Source organism: Gavialis gangeticus, unplaced genomic scaffold, assembly GCF_001723915.1.
Source record: "Gavialis gangeticus isolate Ggan-Ray unplaced genomic scaffold, GavGan_comp1, whole genome shotgun sequence".
Lineage (NCBI taxonomy): Eukaryota > Metazoa > Chordata > Crocodylia > Gavialidae > Gavialis > Gavialis gangeticus.
This window is the reverse complement of record NW_017728998.1, coordinates 5,300,098-5,307,478: the sequence shown is the minus strand read 5'-3', so window position 1 is coordinate 5,307,478 and position 7,381 is coordinate 5,300,098.

Here is a 7,381-nt window from a genome sequence, read left to right as displayed (position 1 = left end):
ATGGCCCAGATCTTCCAGTCTCTTCCCTTTCTGATTTCATGTGGGTGGCTGCCCTGGCACCCCGCCTCGGGTTGTTCCAAGGCAGAGGGTGGCCTCAATCAAACTGAGCCTGCATTGGTGACTATTTTACCCAGCTAGAGTGCAGGTCCATTCTGTCCAGTCTGTACCTAGGTTGAGACTGGGCGCATCTACCCGTGCACATTTACTGCAAGGTAATTTAGTTTACTGTGCAGTAACTGAAAAATACTGTGCAGTACGGGCACGTGTCTACACATGCACACCCATACTGCACAGCAACTATGGCGACTTATGAGAACTTCGTGCAGGTATCAAATTTATGCCCAATGAGTTCCTGCACAGTAATGCACGTGTAGATGCCTTATTGCACAGTAACACTGTGTGTGTAGACTGACTTGGGGCTAACTTTAGTCTCAAGTCAGTCCACGTGCAGCATTACTGCACTTTAACTGCTGCGCGTGTAGACGCCAGCCCAAAAACCACCTACTGCGCAGTAACTTACTGCACAGTAAATGTACATGTAGATGCACCCTGTTGGCCACAAAGAGCTTTGCCAACTACACACCATTGCATGACTTGCCACCAAAGAGGAGGTGGGAGATAGCATAGCAGAGCTAGAGGTGCTTCCTGCTAGGGAATGCCTAATGTTAGGACCTTTCATCAGACCATTCTGACTGCACCGGCCACTCGCCCAATGCCCGCCCTAGCTGTACATTCAGGCAAACAGGGTGGGAAGGATGGAAAATCCCATGTAGCTTGCAAAGGGGTGTTAAGAAAGCGCTTGAAAAGAATTGCCTAGAAAAGGAGTAAAAAACGCATGTGTTAGTTTTCTGAGCTGAGAGCTCGCAGCTGTTTCCTGGCGGTCACGTGAATCAGCATTTTGCACCTGTCAAGGCAAGCTCCAGTAAATATATACACAGCAATGCCTCCCTGGAGAGAATCTGGTCAGATAAGTATGCAGCAACATGAAATAACAGGAACGTGCATGTGCCAAGACTTGGGCCTGCCACTATAGGCAATCCTTTTGCAGGACAAGACCCCACCTATACCACCCGCTTCTGAGCAGCGCGCAGCAAACACAAATTTCAGATCAGACTAAGACTTGCTGCAAGAATAGCTCATGCCCAAGACCTCAGTCTATGAAGACAGAAATCAGGGCCAACAGGGCATTAAGCTCTTTACTGGCATGTATGTTTTCCAGTCTCATTCAGTTACCATTTCATATATAATGAAAGTGAGAAGAAATATCCATTTAAGGGGAGGAAATTCTGGGTTTACAATGGGGGACATCCCCAATACTGGAATGAGAATGGTAAGACACCAGAAACCAGCTCAAGGTACACCGAACCATGAATTCAACTCACACTATGTATCATATTGTAGAAGCAATAGAGGCAAGTCAAGTAGTGGTATTTTATGGGTGTCAGTTGACTTTCACCACAACAGAGTAAGACAAGGACTTAAATAATGAAGTTGGAGTGTGGCTGTAGCACAAGATCTGTGATAAATCATTCCTGGAATATGCCATAGTGCAGGTTTTTTAAAGAAAGTTTCTTTTGTCCGCAAAAAAGATACCGTGAGCCTGGATGGAGCTGCATCTGACAACCGTATTTTATTCCACCATCAATACTTATTGCGAAATACTGAAGGAGCAGATTGGCTTTTGTCTGAGATTTGGTGAATGATCTAACTGCACAGGGGATTTTGCTTTTTCAGTGAATTCTTCCTCTTACAGATATGTCTCCAACTTTCATTATTTCTTTATTAATCAATGGAATTTTATATATATATATACTCTTTGGCTTAATTCTGCATTTTAAGCTCTAGCTGTGACAGTTACTGATGACTGATCAATTAAACCACTTCTTCCTGACTGGACAAGTGCACAACTCAGATCATCCCAAGGTTTCTAGAGTGAATGCCTGGGGAAAGCAAAGCTCAATTTGCTTTCTACCAACATGCAAATAAAACTCACATTCATCAGGGCTGAAAAATACCAGTGTGTGCGAGGAGGGCTTAAGTGACTTCATTTTCAAATTCAGGTCAAAATTGCAGAAGTATTTATGTAGTTATTTATTATTTTTTTACAATCCAGGCACAGACGGTCACAAGTAACATGTTCCACTTCATGTTTTGCTGTGTTACCCTGCAGCTTTCCATCGCAGCTAGAAAATGAGTGCTTGCAACCTGATTTTGCAGGTACGCTAGGGAACCTGAGATCTGAGATTTCAGATCATGGCCTGAGGGTCCAACTTTGCAAAACAGGGCCAGTGCCTGAAGGACCTGAGATGCATCCACACATTTAAAAAGGGAAAGAAAACAGGTTAAGTTGCAGTCATTAAATGAAGATAAAATCCCAGGGGCACAAAGGGATTAGATTCCAAAATCAGACTGTCAGGATCGAAGTTCCCCAGCGTAGAGTTACAGGAGGAAAATGTCACCTTTGGGTGCAGTGGGTGTTTCAGCAGAAAAGTTAAGTTCACAAGAGGGTGGGAGGAACTGTGAGATGCCTTGGTGAGAAAAACCTTGTCTTAAATCTTAGCAGTTGGTCTCCTGCCCGGTGAACTCGATGAGCTGTGCATTGGCACCAGCAAAGGGCCACTTACTGAGGAAGGAAATGTGCAGTAGGACCCGCAAAAGCAAGCCCTAAACCAGTGTTTCTCAACCTCTCTAGACTCAAGGCACCCCATGATAGACTCAAGGCATCTCTCCATAGACTCAAGACACGCCTTGGGAAATGCCAGCTCTTAGTTTTCACTCATTTTTTGATTACAGAAAAATAGGAGGGGAATTCTTCTGTCACAAAGAACTCGGATCCAACAGGTCGGAGGGTTTCTAGCACCGTGCATTCCTGTTTGACATCTCTGGGTTTACCCCGTGACTCACATTGGCACACCAAAGAGTGCTACCATTTGTTGGCACCCCACAGCACCCTTGAAAGGATCTCAAGGCACCCCAGGGTGTCATGGGACCCTGGCTGAGAATTGCTGCCCTAAACCATGGAGGTCACCTACTAGCCAAGGAGGTCACCTACTAGCAAAACTCTTATGTCCAGCCAGAAGAGACAGACGCTGAAGCAGTCAGCAGGCATCTGCTACGTGAGAAGGGGTTTGTTTCCTGATTCACCCGTTCTAACTGTTGCAAAGCTAGTCAAATATGGAGATGCCCCAAGGCTGAACAAGGCAGGTCCCTCCACATCCTTGGTGCAGAGGACTTGCACGGAAATCATCACATCCTGTCTGCTGATGGCTGGTGATTTCAACTTAAACTCACCCCTGGGCAGACAGCCGGCGCAAGGTCTCAGCAGCCCTGATATCCTCAAAACAGCCTGGCAAGGTCATGCGGCGTGGTGCCTTGGCTTTGTGGCTAGCTCTCAGCACGGCATGAATTTGACCCAGGGAGCTCACATGAAGTGCTGCTGAGAACCTAATGCCTCATCCTGCTTGAACCGGAGCAGGTAGAGATGCACAAGGCCTTTCTATTGTGCCCAATGCAGGCCTGGCTGTATCTGGTGCTTTGTCGAGACTTTTTGTGGCATCTGCTCCATTTCCTTCTCAAATATTCCTCCCCCCAGCCCCTTTCCAAAGGTATCATGGTGATGCACGTGTCATTGCTATGAGGAGGCAGATCTGCATTATAATTCTGCAAAGCGAGGGGAAGTCTCTTCCGGAGTGATTTCTGATGCAAAGAGTCGAGGCGGGTGGCTAAGGAACCTGAGGATGTAGGTGAAGCATCTCAAAAGTGCCCGGCAGTCTAGACCACTATTTCTTTTCTGCTCAATCCCCCTCCTCTCTGGACGGATGTTCAGATGTCACTCAGAGGCTGCTCCTGGGGGAGTTGCAGACCGTGACTGTGACTGCCCCACACGCCAACCTGTAAAGCCCCTTCATTTCTCACAACCCACGGCCAGGTTATAATTGTATCAGAATTTCCAATCTCTTGTAGAGACCGAGAGTTTCCCACATCCACTACGAAGAGAGGAGGTATCAGGCCGGCACGGAGAGCTTATTTTCCCCACCCCGCTCTTGACTATTGTGCTAGCCTCCTTAGTTTTCATGTCACCTTTGCAAAGAGGATGAGATTCGGTATCGTAACTCACTGTGGCCAAGAAAGAGGAACTGAGACGGGGCCGCATGTATAAATCTCTTGTGTAAAGAGTGCACCGGAGGAGATGTTTTGAGATTCCTCCCTTCCCTGGGCAGTCCTGACCGGACCCTTGATCCATTGGCAAAAGAGTCATCTTCTCCGTGACCTTCCTTTCTTCACAGAGGCATGCTGCTCTTCTTCCACCTCCTCTTCCTCGTCCTCTGCCACCTCCTCCCCTTTGCTTCACCCCAATCATTGCTCTCTCCCTCTCTCTCCATCACCCTATCTTTCTCCATCACCCCCTTTCCTCCTACCATTAGTTGCTCTTGCTTTGTCCCAAACACTACTGACCACCTCCTTCCCAGGGCAGTCTCCATAGCATGGCTGCTTTCATGGTGTCCTCTATCATTTGGAAGAGCTACCAATGAGTATCCTGCTCGCTTCCCATGCCAGCGGACTGGTTCGCTCAGCGCCCTGCAAACGCAACCTGAATGCTCCCAGTTTGAGAGGGCGCTCACACAGAGTGTCCCACCTTGGTGCTACCTGGCACGTCGAATGAATAGATACATGTGTCCGCTGGCTTTGGAAATCAACATCTAATTGAACCCAAGGTACCCCCGAGGCCTTCCTTCTCCAGCCCAGATGACTGCATTGGCGATGCCTTTGGGGAATAATGCAGATCCACACATATCCAGTTCACCAGGCCTCTCCCCACTGTCAGCTCTGTGATACTTTGGTTTTCTGACCTCAGCCCTCGGGAATTGCAGTTGGAGTGACCTTGCAATGCGGAACCTTCTCTGCAACCTGCACCAACTTTCAGGAGCTAGATATATCTGGGGGGAGAAGTGGTTACTTGTGCAGAGAAATACAGAACAGAAAGATCCAAGTGAGACACTCGCCCGTGTTTCAGAACCGCTCTGGCGCTTCCACATGCACCTCAGCGGCTCTCCGGTTTCCTGTCGGCATTTGGTGCAACACCAAGCTCGTTAGCAATGGATGGTGCCATTGCAGCAAGAGTGTTCAGAAATGGCAGCCAATTGCTTGGGTAGGACATTGCAGGTAAGCCTCCGTATTGCACTGGGGTAGCACAGACTAACCATCTGAGCCCAAGCCCAGGGCTCCTATTGATTGCACTGGGTTCCAGATCAGGCCCTGGACAAAACACCGGGGTCACATCTACCTCAGCTGGATTCAGGATGTCTGGGGCTGTTAGAGCTTTCCATGCCCCTCTCTGAAGTTGCAGATGCATTGCTAGCAAGCCAGCGTTCGGAGAAGTCTTTATCACGTTCACCCCAATGTGCCGTTTTCATGTCTTCCGGCGTCTTTCCGCTAGTCTTCACAACAAGGATACTTGAACCAGAAATGCTCTCAGCCCCACTAAGGAGAGCGAGTCCAGCTTTTGAGTTGCACAGCGTGTGTAAGAAATGCCACGGGTTTACACTCTAAGTGAATCGGGACCCTTCTCAATGCCCGTGATGAATGTCTCCCAGCTGAGCAGGCCGGGAAGACTGATCCTGCGAGCCTTTTTTTGATTAGAGCCAACACGGTGCCACGTTATTCTCAGGACCCGAGTGTTTCCTCAGACTTCAGCTGCACTGTGGGAGGTGGCAAGCCTCACGCTAAGTTAGGGCATTGCTAGGTCACAGAGATATTGGTGTCCCGAACTGCTCTAAGGTAGCTCCATAGCAATTGTATCTGCGGCCCCTTGTCAAAGCCGATATTTGATCTGTAAGGCAAACCCAACCTCTGATTAGGGCTAGGTCCAGCTACCTATAGTGCTTGAGCCAGCTGGATGCTGCTTATGACCGATGCATAAAGGGAAATCCAGGGCTGCACCTTCTGCTGGGATCTTGGGTCTGCGCTGCACCCCCTCCTTCTCCCAGCAGAGAGGAACCTGAAAGCTGTTTTTGGCCGACAGCAGGAATCTCTCGTGAGACCCGGCCTGCAGCTTGTCATAAACAGGAAAGGTCCCATTCGTGGCGAGACGTATGTACCGGCAGCCAGCAAAAGGCCCCCCTTTCCTCCCCCAGCTGCTATGCAGCCACGATACATGTCGTGTCCTGTGTCACTCGGGCACTTGTTCTGAAGCCTGCTGGGCTCCCAGTTTGACAAAGCACTGGTTCAAGTTACAGCTGAAACAGGTGGATGCAGCAACCTTAGAGGTCTGTGTCTGCGTTGGTGTCGTCGCATCTGCTTCACTCACCTGGCGTTAACGGTTTTGTCACAGTCGAAGGGTACAAAACTGGTCCTGCTTTGGGCAAAACTCCCATTGAAGCCACTAGATTAGAAGCAAAATGAAAAACTCTAATGCACCCTCAAGAAGATCTTACTGAAATCATGGGGGCCTTCCCTTCATCTCTTTCCCGTGACTTCTAAAGCTATTGGCTTTAGTAAAGAGCCCTTGCATATTTTATGTGCCTTTCGGGTACAACGAGGGCCCTTTGAACCCCCTTTGCAGTTCAATGTGTGTTGCTATCACTTCTCTACGGCCAGCAACAGCACAGAGAAGAGAAATTATTTAAAATGCTTTTCTCTTTTTTCTTTTCTTTTTTTAATTGCATGGAATATAAGCTGCTCTCCCCGAATGCCTCCTAAATGCATCCGTTTTCTTTGTTGCCCAGTCCAGCTATTAGACTCAGCCAAGAAAGTCCTTGCTTGGTGTTTTTGCTAAATGTAAAGCAGATTTTGAATCTCAGTCTTGTAATGCATAACCCTGTCATGGACACGGACAGGACATTCTCATTTGCTGCAGTGATACATTTTGTCCTTCCTGTCCCCTTGGTGTCTGTGCACTCCCATTATTGCAAACAGTTTATATAAACCAAGAAGAGAGCATAGCCAGGCCAGTGTAGCTGGACACCTGTAAACTTCAGGGGGGGATTTCAGATCTGCACCCTGCTTTCAGACCACCCGACTCTAATGAAGCCAAGGAATAAGCAAAGCTGTGTTTCTTGTCATCCCTGCATCTTTTTTCTTGCAGCTGTGGTTTGGGCGGGGTCTATTTTCAGGCTCTCACAATGAATATCACAGAGTAGAGTTACAGGAGGAAAATGTCACGGGGCAGAAATGGATTGAGACAAAAATGCACTTGCTGCTATCTCACGGTACTTCTGACTGGCCGGGTGGGTGATGGATTTTCAAGCGGGTCTAACCTCTCCTTTTCATCATCGAGGCTTTCTTCTTGCTTCCCAGCCTGCCCAAATCTCAGCGTTTCCAGCACATTTGAGGAGCAGGGAAGGAGGAATCAACTCTTTTTTTTTTTTTTTTTTTTTTTTTT